Source organism: Equus caballus, chromosome 20 (genome assembly GCF_041296265.1).
Source record: "Equus caballus isolate H_3958 breed thoroughbred chromosome 20, TB-T2T, whole genome shotgun sequence".
Classification (NCBI taxonomy): domain Eukaryota; kingdom Metazoa; phylum Chordata; class Mammalia; order Perissodactyla; family Equidae; genus Equus; species Equus caballus.
The window spans coordinates 29717150-29730616 of NC_091703.1; the positions used below are offsets into that span (position 1 = coordinate 29717150).

Sequence of the window (13467 nt, forward strand, 5' to 3'; positions counted from 1 at the left end):
ATCAAAGACCCGCTTATCCTAGCTCAAATCCAGTTACTAGAATTTATTCCAAGGTTCTAAATTAAGGTGGTGAAAAAGACCTGACTGGAGGGGTGCCTGCACCCAAGTCACCCAGGACTGAAGGGAAGGGCAAGAGCAGCTGCTACAGGAGGTGGAATGAGCCGCAAACACGTGAAGAGGCTTGGAGAGCATGTGGGCACCTCTACTAGTACCTTACATCCTCTGTGGGTCTCCTATACCTTCAGGAAGCTGAGGGGATCCTCAGGTTGACAAGGACCCCCTCCTTGACCCAAATTTAGGTTCCTCTGAGCCGTCTTCTAAACTTTGCCCCATCTTGGCCTGCCAAATCCAATTTTAGTAAAGAATACTAATAAGTCCAATTTGGGCAAGAATCCTGATAGCCACTTTATTGAGAACTCTTAGCCCCCTTGATATCCAATACCTCCACTCCTGATATTTGATCAAGTTCCTTTTAGTAATTTCCCATCCAATGATTCCCATATGTTGCACACTGGCTGTAAATCCCCAGATGCCTCTGCTGTACTAAGTTGAGTTCAGCCTCTCTCCTCTATTGTAATAGTCTTAAGTAAAGTCTTCCTGGCCTGTTTAACTCCATCTGATGCAATTTTTCTTCGACGGTTCCCTCAAAGATTTACAGATACATCCCAGGAAAATTTCTTTATCTGAGAAGATTTAACTCAGGACTTGAGGATGCAATACACCGTGTAGAGAAGGTGTGTCCAGAGTAGAGGACTGGAAGAATTAATGGCAGACAATTTCCTGAGGACATGAAAACAGATTTTCGAGTCTGTCCAAGATACAAAATATGTGACTAGGAAGATTGAAGGCAGGAGTAGCTTTCCTGGGTTGGACATTTACGGAATAAAGAGAATTCTGGGTGATTGGCTGTAACATGTAGATACCTCAGCCATATACAATGCTTTAAAGTTAACATAATAAATATTTGGATGATTTATTAAATCACAGATTCTAGGTCACACTCCCTGAGATCATAATTTAACAGGTCAAGAATGAGGTCCAGAATTCTTTATTCACAGCAAGCACATGAAGCAGCCTGAAGACCGCACTTCAAATATTGCTTTCAGCTTCCAAAAAAAAAAAAAAAAGAGAGAGAAAGAAAGAAAGAAAAGAAAAAAAAAAGAAAGATCAAATGAATAAAAGCAAAAGTGATTCTATTTTTATAAATGTAACAAATATTTTGTTGTAATAAGAGAAATGAAAATTAAATTGCACGGCAATGTCACTTTCACCTACTAAATTAACAGAGACCCCAAGGTTGACAACACATTATGTTGAGGAAGGTGAGGGGAGCAAGGACTTCCATCATTACTGACTGGGAGTGTAGATTAACAAAATTCCTTTGGAGGGCAATTTGGCAATATTTCAAATGTCTATATCCTAGGACATGGCAAACTCATTCCTAAAAATTTACTTTACAGTATTACAGACGCATACATTCAAAATTATATATAAAGTTATTCATTGCAGCATAGTTTGTAATAGCAAAAGATGTGGAAAACCTAAATGTCCAATAGAGGGCTGCTTAAATAATATACAGTAATCCATACGTTGGAATACCATGCATCCTTGGGAAAGAATAAGGTATCACTTTTTGTTATGATGTGGAAAGCTTTCCAAGATATATTGGCTAGGGGAAAAGGCAAAGTACAGACCAATGTGCATAGTATGTTATCATTTGTGTCATCTCTTTTTGAGATAAAAACATTATTATTTTATGTAATATAAAAATTCATATATGCTTAATATGATTCTGGAAGGAATTACTAACATAATTATCTGTGGGGAATGTAATTAGATGGTTGTGGAATAACGATGAGTGCAAGATTTTGTTGTATAGCTTTTTGTACCTTTGGAACCATGTAAATGTAATGCCTATTCAAAAAGTTAAACAAAAGAAAGAAATACAAGGAAGAGTTTTTCCCCAAAACCCACACAAGATGGAAATGACAAGCAGAAACTACAGAATATTGGCATTCTTTTCTGTCTTGCTAAAGAGGGAATCTGTGGATCTAACTGGGAATGTGGTGTGGGGTGTATTTTCGGTCTTGTGTCTTTAAGCAGAGACATACCCTCTTCCTCAAAGTCAGAGATCTTTAGCAGTAATGGTTAAGTATTTTATTGGGAGGAGGACACTTTAAATTAGCAAACGTGAAAATTGCAGTACAGTTAAAACTAGGCTGAAAATGTCCTGCAAAATACAATATAAATAATTCGTTGCCTACCTCTCTCTGGACGATTTTATCATTTTAAGTTCGTTAGGCAATGTTTTTCTATATCTCTCAATTAATTATTCAGTTGCTTCCTCAAAAGACCTGGAGACTGCGTGGTGAGTATGAATATGTTTCCTGCCCTCAAGGAGATTACCACTTTAGATGGTGAAAGTAAACACTTTTCAAATGATTCAGCTGGTAACTTAAAACTGCAAGTGCTACTGAAGAGGAACAGTCCCTGGGACTCCAGAAAGTATTAATACTGAGAAACTAATTACCACAGAAGTCAAACAATTTACTAAATTTACAGCCAATGAACAATTAACCCACCAAAGGTAAACGCTGAGTAGTCAGTTTTTACAATTAACCCACCAAAGGTAAACGCTGAGTAGTCAGTTTTTACAAAGCTACGGTTTTCCTTAAAGGTTTGGGAAGCCTCACGACGAGGGTGGGATTCGAACCCACGCGTGCAGAGCACAATGGATTAGCAGTCCATCGCCTTAACCACTCGGCCACCTCGTCATGTGCAACTATGCAGAATCAAGTTCTTCATCCCCACATTTCCTTCTTTAGTAGTACTGTATCTAATTGCCTTTTCTCTGGTTTAATCGTGATACAATCTTCACAATCATACCCACAATCAGATATTTTTAGGTACATTTCACAGCAACCACAAAACTAATAGATGACGCTTCCAGTGGTTCAGTTACTTGGCACACGTGAAATGAACAGGTAAAACCAGTGTGCTTATGTATTAAATAGGTAGATCCTTGTTGAACACACGAATGGATGAATGAACAGAGCCAGGATTTCAACCCTGATTTGCTGAATTCGCTCCAGCCAACCGCTTTCTGTTCTCCCAGAAACTAGGGTCTCTCTGCCGTTGCATTCTGCATTCGATGGGCCCAATTCCCTACCTCCTAAATAGAACATCCCGGGATTCCTGTTTCCTGGGAAGGAGCAGGAAACAAGGAAACTTAGCTCTGTGATTCTCTTATATTTGTTTCTGAAATATGCTGGACTCCTAGGAGACGCCTTCATTTCTCTCTTGGGCTTCTCTGGGGCTTGGCATTGACCAGTCTGCGACATACAGCAATGGGAGAAAACGATTTGGAAAAAGGTAAAAAAAAAAAAAATACAAGCACCCTGACGGGGCCGTTTTCATTCTAGATTAGATTGAGTGTAAGGTCGATTTAGCGTGGCTACCACCAACAGTGAGAAGGGCTGGATGGGGAAATCTCCACTAGTGCAGGATCCAGGATGCCTGGGTCCTGGTTGTGGCTCTGTCCCATTCACCGTGTGACTTTGGGCAGGCCAGTTCAGCAACTCCATCTCCACTCCCTCCCTCCGGCCTCCACAATTTTTCTTCCCAGGGGGAAGCTGAACTTAACAAATTCAGATAAACCCAGCATCTAGAAACCACTTTCACTCACTAGGGTTCATCTGCTTTTCTATATTTAGTGTAGAATTGTGGAGAGAAATTTGAAGAGAAAAAATTCATAACTTGCTAAAATATTGTTGCTTTTTCCTTCCTATGAAATTTCTCCTTCTGTTCATGGGTTTGGCAAGAGTGACTCTCTTCTCTCCCTTTCCTGTTCCTTTATGGAATTTCATAAACTCACTTTCAGCATAAAACTACCCACCATGTGAAACTCACCTGCAATCGATAGGTTATAAGATTAAGAATTTATTTATTTAGTGAGTCAAAGAATCACGTTTATTTTTTTGAATGAGGTCAGTTGTTATGACTTTCCTTAAGCCTTGAGTTAGGACTGACATTCTGCTGTTCAAATCATTTATGGTTCACTTCTTTTGTGTCTCTCTTTCACAGTTCCAAGGAAAACTAATTTTGTGCCATTGACCTCAAAACTATCTCTCAATACAGACTTCGAAGGGGAAATTTTCCCAGTTAGGTTAAGAAAGATTTTATTTAGACAATTTTCCCTCCAATTCCCCCCAGAGGACAGGGATCATATTTCTTCATTAATTGTATTACACCCAGTGCATTAGCGTGTAGTAAGCACACAATAACTATTCTTGAGTGAATGAATGAGTGAAAAAAAATCTAGATTTTTAATAAAAGAACCAACAAAAACCAAGGTACACAGAAAGACTATTTTCAATTATTTAAGTTTTATTGGGCTAATAAGTAACATTATAGCGTTGCTGTGAGGATTGAATTACTATGTAAAGTGCTTTAAAATGCCTAGCACTTAGAATTACCATGTAAGTGCTTTACATTATCATTAGTCATCTGTAAGAAAAGACAACCAGCAAGGAAAAACAAAATTGAACCAATACCTGTACAGGCAGTCCACAAAGGTAGAAAATCAAATGGCTAAAAACATACTAAAAGAAGCTCCACTTGATGTATATTTAAAGATATGCTAATTGAAATAGTTATACACAATATTCTCCCCTCCACTAGATTGACAAATATTTCTAAAATTAACAATAACAAGTCTGGGCAACTGTGTTAGAAAACGTGTTTTGAAATAATGCTATGGGAATGTGAATTTGCACAAACACATTAGAGGATAATTTTAATTTTACGAGTTCTGTAAAAATTTAACAGTTTACGTCCTTATTCTCTTCCTAAAACCCAACTATTAAGAGGGAGAGAAAAGCAAGTTCAAATATAGTACATATAATTTTGTTGTTATTATTATTATTTTAAATACATTTGTATGTAGGTAGATTGATAAAGAGTTTTAGACGGTATTAATGAGGGCCATTTAGCCTCAACCTCAGTTTTATGAAGGCTTAAAATTACTCTTTTCTTGATACCCACAAAATACATTATACATACAACTATTGTATATTTATTTGGTGTTAAAAGAGCTCACCTTTAAATATAATTATTTCAAATATATCCCAATTTTTAGAATCTTTCTTTTGTCTTTCTTTATTTTTGATTTTCTGGGAGACTCAAAAAAAAGGAAAAGCAAACTAAATCCAAAGTAAGCAAAATAAAAGAAATAATAAAAATCAGAACAGAAATCAATGAAACTGAAAACAGGAAAACAACAGAGAAAAATAATAAAGTCAAAATCTGGTTCTTTGAACAAAATCAGTGAAATTGATAAACCCCTTGGTTCTCTAAGCTAACCAAGAACAAAAGGGAGAAGACACAAATCACTAAAATCAGGAATGAAAGGGGGAGCCATCACTACTGATCCCATATATGTTAAAAGAATAATAGGGGCCAGCTCCATGGCCGAGTGGTTAAGTTCGCATGCTCTGCTGCGGCAGCCCAGGGTTTGGATCCTGGGCGCAGACATGGCACCACTCATCAGGCCACGTTGAGGTGGCATCCCACATCCCACAACTAGAAGGACCTGCAACTAAGATTTACAACTGTGTACAGCGGGGATTCGGGGAGATAAAGCAGAAAAAAAAAAAAAAAAAAAAGATTGGCAACAGTTGTTAGCCCAGATGCCAATCTTTAAAAAAAAAAAAAAGAATAATAAAGTTTTATTATGAACAACTCTCTGCCCACAAACTTGATAACTGATAAAATAGGCCAATTTCTTGAAAGACACAGTCTGCCAAAATTCACAGAAAGAGATAAATATCTGAATTGGCTTATATCTATTAAATAAATTGGATCAATAATTAATAATCTTCTGAAACAAAAAGCACCAGGCCCAGATGGTCTCACTAGTGAATTCTTCCAAATATTTAAGGAGGAAATTATTCCAATTCTCTACAGTCTGTTCCAGTAAATAGAAGAAGGAACATTTCTTAACTCATTCTATGTGGTCAACATTACTGTAATAATAAAACCAGTTGAAGACATTCCAAGAAAAGAAAGCAGGCCAATATCTTTCATAAACACAGATGTGAAAATGCTCAACAAACTATTAGCAAATTATCTAACAATGTGTAAAGAGAGTTATACAACATGGCCAAGTGGGATTTATTCCAGTTATGCAAGGCTGGTTCAATATTCAAAAAGCAATTAATGTAATCCATCACATCTACTAACTAAAGAAGAAAAATCATCCAACCATATCAATAAATACAGAAAAAGTATTTAATAAAATCCAACACCCATTCATAACAAAACCTCTCAGAAAACTAGGAATAGAGGGAAACTTCCTCAATTTTATTTTAAAAAACTACAAGAAAACCTACAACTAACATCATACTTAATGATGAACCATCATGTTTAATGGTGATAGGCTTTCCTCCTAAGATCAGGAACAAGGCAAGGATGTCCTCTCTCACTACTCCTATTCAACATCATACTGGAAATCATAACTAATGCAATAAGACAAGAAAGGAAAATAAAAGGTAAACAAATTGGGAAGGAAGAAGTAAAACTGTCTTTGTTCATAGATGACATGATTGTCTCTGTAGAAAATCTGAAAAAATTGATAAACAGAACAAAAACAAATGCTAGAAATAGTAGGTCATTATAGCAAGGTTTCAGGATACAAGGTTAATATGCAAAAGTCAATTGCTTTCCCATATACCAGCAAGGAGCATTTGAAACTTGAAATTAGGAGCACAGCATTTACATTTGCACAAAAAAAAGAAAGAGAAAGAAACATGTAGATATAAATCTAACAAGATATGTACAAGATTTTTGTGAGAAAAACTATGAAACTCTGATGAAATAAATCAAAGAAGATTTAAATAAATGGAGAGGTATTCCATGTTCATGGATAGGAAGATTTAATATTGTCAAGACATCAGTTCTTCCCATTTGATCTATAGATTCAACATAATCCCAATCAAAACCCCAGCAAGCTACTTTGTGGATATCAACAAACTGATTCTAAAGTTTATATGGAAAGACAAAAGACCCAGAATAGCCAAAACAATGCAAAAGAAGAACAAAGCCAAAAGACTGCATTATCCAACTTCAAAGCTACAGTAATCAATGCAGTGTGATATTAGCAAAAGAATAGAAAAATAGATCAATGGAAAGAATAGAGAACCCAGAAACAGACCCACACAAATATAGTCACCTTATCTTTGACAAAGAAGCAAAGGCAGTTCAAAGGAGAAAGGATATTATTTTCACCAAATTGTACTGAAACAATTGGACATAAATATGCAAAAAACACTTTTAAAAAAGATTTTAGATACTGATCTTCTCTTTTTCACAAAAATTAACTCAAAATGAATAATAAACCTAAATGTAAAGTGCAAAACTATAAAATTTCTAGCAGATAACATAAGAGAGAATCTAGGTGATGTTGTAAGCAGTGAGTTTTTAGATATGACACCAAAAGCACAATCCTCAGAAGAAATAATTGATAAGTGGTACATCATTAAAATTGAAAACTTCTACTCTGCAAAACTCAATTTCAAGAGAATGAGAAGACAGACCACAGACTGGGAGAAAATATTTTCAAAACACATATCTGACAAAGAACTGGTAGCCAAAATATACAAAGAACACTTAAAACTCAACAGTAAGAAAACAACAAATAACCCAATTAAAAATAAGCTAAAGATATGGACACCACACCAAAGATATACAGATAGCAAATCAAGCATATGAAAAGATGCTCAACATTATATGTAATTAGAGAATTGCAAATTAAAACAACAATGAGATACCACTACACACTTATTAGCATGGCCAAACCCAAAACATGGACAACACCAAATGTTGATCAGGATATGGAGCTACAGGAACTCTCATTCATTGCTAAGAGAAATGCAAAATATTACAGCCACTTTGAGAGACAGTTTGGCAGTTTCTTACAAAACTAAAGATACTCTTACCACACAATCTAGCAATTGCACTCCTCGGTTTTACCCATATGAGTTGAAAACTTGAGCCCACAGAGAAGCTTGCACACAGATGTTTATAGCAGATTTATTCATAATTGCCAAAACTTAGAAGCAATCATCCTCCAGTAGGTGAATAGATAAATAAACTGGTACATCCAGACAATGGAATATTATTCAGTACTAAAAAGAAATGTACTGTTAATCCATGAAAAGACATAGAGGAACATTAAAAGCATATTACTCAGTGAAAGAAGCCAATTTGAAAAAGCTACATATTGTATGATTCCAACTATATAACATTCTAGAAAAGACAAAACTATGGAGGCAGTGAAGGAATCAGTGGTTGCCAGGAGTTAGGGAAGAGAGAGGGATGAATAGGCAAAGCACAGTGAAGTTTTAGGGCAGTGAAACTATTTTCTGTGATACTATAAAGTTAGATACATGTCATTATACATTTGTGAAAACCCATCTCATGAACAACTTCAAGAGTGGACTCTAATGTAAACTACAGACTTTGGGTGATAATGATGTGTCAAAGTAGTTTTATTGATTCTAAGAAATTTATCACTCTGGTGAGGATGTTGATAGTGGCAGAGGTTGTACGTGCATGGGGGCAAGGAGTATATGGGAACACTGTACTTTCTGCTTAATTTTCCTGTGAATCTAAATTTTCTCTAAAAAGTAAAGTCTATTTAGAAATGTATATAGGGCTGATCAGTGTCAGCATCATGACAGAGTGAGCTCTATTCTTATCTCTTCCCTCTAAGATACAATGAAAAGGACATAAACTAAGGATGTTCATAAACTAAGGACATAAACTAAGGATGTTCATAAACTAAGGAGAACATTCACACAACACAATACATGTCTGAGTGATCCACACAGCCACACATCTGAAGGTTCAGGTGCTGGGCCCCCTAGGAGGCAGTGGAATGAGGTAAGGAGATCTCCTCTCCCTCCTGAGTGGCAGTGATCTAGGGCACAGGACCTCACGTGGTGGCTGGCGTGTGGCACTTAAAAGAGGAGAGGGAAAAGGCAGCCCTCCATGGGAACACTGTGCTCTTGGACCTGTCTCCAAGCTTGTGGAAACGCTCCACACCAAGGCAGCTAAGCAATCTTGGGAGTGTCCACACCAAGCTGAGTAGTCCAAGCCAACAGACAGTGAGTACAGAATGGGGGCATGTGGGATTGTGCTCACAAAAGAAAGTGCCCCTTCCCCCTACCTGGTGCACCAGCTCAGCTTGTCGGCCAGAATAGGGGATCCCTGCCAGAGTGCTTGTGCATATGTGGGTAAAGTAGCAGTGCCCAGTGGACAAAGGCAGATAGGCCCTGTTGGCTCAGCTTCCAAAGGACAGGCACATCTGCCAGGGGTCACAGAGGGGTCCAGAAAACACAGCTCCTTCCCCTCCCAGTGGTGGCAGGTGGAATCTGCGACCAGATATTACCACTATGCAACAGCAAAAGTCCACCCCATCACATAACACGAAGAAATATATTAACACTCCAAACCAGAAGAAAAATGACAAGTAACCAGAAATCAATCCTGAAGTCACAGAAATTTACAACCTAAATGACAGAGAATTCAAAGAGATATCATAAAGAAACTCAATGAGTTAAAAGAAAACTCAGAAAGACAGTTTAATGATCTCAGGAATAAAATTAATGAACAGAGGGAATTCTTCACTAAAGAGATTGAAACTATAAAAAACACCAATCAGAAATGTTGGAGATGAAAAAACACAATGAATGAAATCAAGAAAAATCTGTAGTCTTTAAAAAATAAAGCTGATATTATAGAGGACAGAATCAGTAATTTAGAGGACAGAAATATGGAAATGTTGCTGATGGAAGAGGAGAGAGAACTAAGACTGAAAAGAAATGAAGAAATTCTCTGGGAAATATCTGACTCAATTAGGAAATGAAACATAAAGATTACAGGTATTCCAGAGGGGGAAGAGAAAGATAAGGGAGCAGAGAACTTATTCAAAGAAATAATAGCTGAGAACTACCCAAACCTGGGGGGGGGGGGGGGGCGGAGCTGGAATTACATGTAAACCAAGCTAACAGAACTACTCCTAATTACCAATGTAAAAAGACCTTCTCCAAAGCATTATTATTAAAACTTGCAAAAGTCAATGACAAAGAAAAACTACTAAGGGCAGCAAGGCAGAAGAAAATGACCTACAAAGGAACCCCTATCAGGCTTTCAGTGAATTTCCCAGCAGAAACTTTACAGTCTAGGAGAGAGTGGAGTGATATATTCAAAATTCTGAAAGACAAAAACTTTCAGCCAAGAGTACTCTATCCAGCAAAAATATCCTTCAGATATGGTGGAGGAATAAAAACTTTTCCAGATAAACAAAAGCTGAGGGGGTTCAACACCACAAGACCCTCCCTACAAGAAATGATCAAGAAGGACCTCATACCTAAAAAAAAGAAAGCAATTACAAAGCCTTAAGCAAGGAGATAAATAGGCAGCCAAAATTTAAAAAATTGCAGCTCTCTATCAGAAAAGGTTAGCAAACACTTAATTATAACATTAAAAATAAAGGGAAGGAAAGTATAAAAATAACTATAATCATTTCGTTTTACTCGCAATACAAAACAGAGTAAATTGTCACAATGGTAACTTAGATGGGGAAGGAGAAAGGAATAGAAACTGCTTAGACTAAGGAAATAAGAGACTCAGAAAATGGACTATCTCATCTATGAGATCTTTCATTCAAACCTCCTAGTAACCACTAAGCCAAAAATCTGAATAGAGACACAAATGAAAAATAAAGAGGAAACTGAGAAAACCATCATAGAGAAACACCAAACTGAATTGGCAGTCCGAAATACATTAGACAAAAAACAAAGGAAATCTAGAACAAAAGGAAAACAAGTGATAAAATGGCAGTATTAAGGCCTCATATATCAATAATCACTCTAAATGTAGATGGATTGAATTCTCTAATCAAAAGAGACAGAGTGGCTGGATGGATTAAAAAACAAGACCTAACAATATGCTGCATCCAGGAAACATATCTCAGCTCTAAAGATAAACACTCGCTCAGAGTGAAGGAATGGAAGATAATACTCCAAGCTAATGGCAAATGAAAGAAAGCAGGTGTTGCCATACTTATATCTGACAAAGTACACTTCAGGATAAAAAAGACAATGAGAGACAAAGATGGGCAGTATATAAGGATAAAAAGGACACTCCTCCAAGAGGACATAACACTTACAAGTATCTATGCACCTAACACAGGAACACCAAAGTACATAAAGCAACTATTAACAGAACTAAAAGGAGAAATTAACAGCAACACAATAATAGTAGGGGACCTCAACACCCCACTTACATCAATGGATAGATCATCTAGACAGAAAGCCAACAAGGAAATAGTGAAATTAAATGAAAACCCAGCCCAGATGCACTTAATAGACACATAGAACACTCCATCCAAAATCAGCAGAGGACACATTCTTCTCAAGTGCACATGGAACATTCTCAAAGACAGACTATATGTTGGGAAACAAGGCAAGCCTCAATAAATTTGAGAAGATTGAAATCAGATCAAGCATCTTTTCTGACCATAATGCTATGAAACTAGAAATCAACTACAAGAAAAAGGCTGGGAAAGTGACAAATATGTGGAGACTAAACAACATGCTACTAAAAAACCAAACCAATGGATCAATGAAGAAATTAAAGAAGAAATAAAAAAATATATGAAGACAAATTAAAATGAAAATATACCATACCAATTGATATAGGATGCAGCAACAGCAGTCCTAAGAGGGAAATTCATAGCAATACAGGCCCACCTTAGCTAACAAGAAAAATCTCAAATAAGTAATCTTAAACTACACCTAGCAGAAGTAGAAAAAGAACAAACAAAGCTCAAAGTCAGCAGAAGGAGGGAAATAATAAAAATTATGGCAGAAATAAACGAAATTGAAAGAAAAAGAAAAGTGGAAAGGATCAATGAAACAAAGAGCTGGTTCTTTGAGTAGGTAAACAAAATTGACAAACCTTTAGCCAGACTCACTAAGAAAAAAAGAGAGAAGGCTCAAATAAATAAAATTAGAAATGAAAGAGGAGAAATTATGATGGATACCACAGAAATACAAAGGATTACAAGAGCATACTATGAAAAACTATATGCCAACAAATTGGAGGATCTAGAAGAAATGGGTAAATTTTTAGACTCATACAACCTCCCAAAACTGAATCAAGAAGAAATAGAGAATCTGAATAGACCAATTACAAGTAAAGAGATTGAAATAATAATCAAAATCTCCCCAAAAATAAAGATCCAGGACCAGACGGCTTGTCAGGATAATTCTACCAAACATTCAAAGAAGATTTAATACCTATCCTTCTCAAACTATTCCCCAAAAATTGAAGAAGACAAAACACTTCCTAACTCATTCTACAAGGCCAACATCATCCTGATCCCAAAGCCAGACAAGAACAACAAAAACAAGGAAAATTACAGACCAATATCGCTGATGAACATAGATGCAAAAATCCTCAACAAAATATTCGCAAAATACAGCAATACATTAAAAGGGGCATATACCATGATCAAATGAGATTTATACCAGGGACACAGGGATGGTTCAACATCCACAAATCAATCCACGTGATTCACCAAATTAACAAGATAAGGAGTAAAAACCACATGATCATCTTAATAGATGCAGACAATGCATTCAATAAGATCCAACATCCATTTATGATTAAAACTCTCAATAAAATGGGTAAAGAAGGAAAGCACCTCAACATAATAGAGGCCATTTATGAAAAACCCATAGTCAACATCACACTCAATGGGGAAAAACTGAAAGCCATCCCTCTGAGAACAGGAACAAGACAAGAGTGCCCAACCTCACCACTCTTATTCAAAGTAGCACTGAAGGTTTTGGCCAAAGCAAGTAGGCAAGAAAAAGAAATAAAAGGTATCCAAATTGGCAAGGAAGAAGTGAAACTCTCACTGTTTGCAGATGACATGATTCCATATAGACAGAACCCTGAAGAATCCATTAGAAAACTATTAGAAATAATCAACAACTACAGCAAAATTGCAAGATGAAAAATCAACTTCAAAAAATCAGTTGCATTTCTATACTCTAATACTGAACTAACAGAAAGAGAACTCAAGAATACTATCCCATTTACAATTGCAACAAAGGAATAAAATATCCTGGAGTAAATTTAACCAAGGAGGAGAAAGACCTGTAAACTGTAAATGAAAACTATAAGACATTATTGAAAGAAATTGATGATGACATAAAGAAATGGAATGATATTCCATGCACATGGATTGGAAGGATAAACATAATTAAAATGTCCATACTTCTTAAGGCAATCTACAGATTCAATGTAACCCCAATCAGAATCCCAATGACATTCTTCATGGAAATAGAACAAAGAATCCTAAAATTCATATGGGGCAACAAGAGACCCCAAATAACT

General features: G+C 36.4%; 1 non-coding gene across 1 annotated transcript; it reads right to left on the reverse strand.

Moving 5' to 3' along the window:
* Positions 1–2692: 2692 nt before the first annotated feature.
* Positions 2693–2774, reverse strand: TRNAS-GCU (transfer RNA serine (anticodon GCU)). Its single transcript has one exon. It is a non-coding gene; the product is annotated as a tRNA-Ser (tRNA).
* Positions 2775–13467: the final 10693 nt, after the last annotated feature.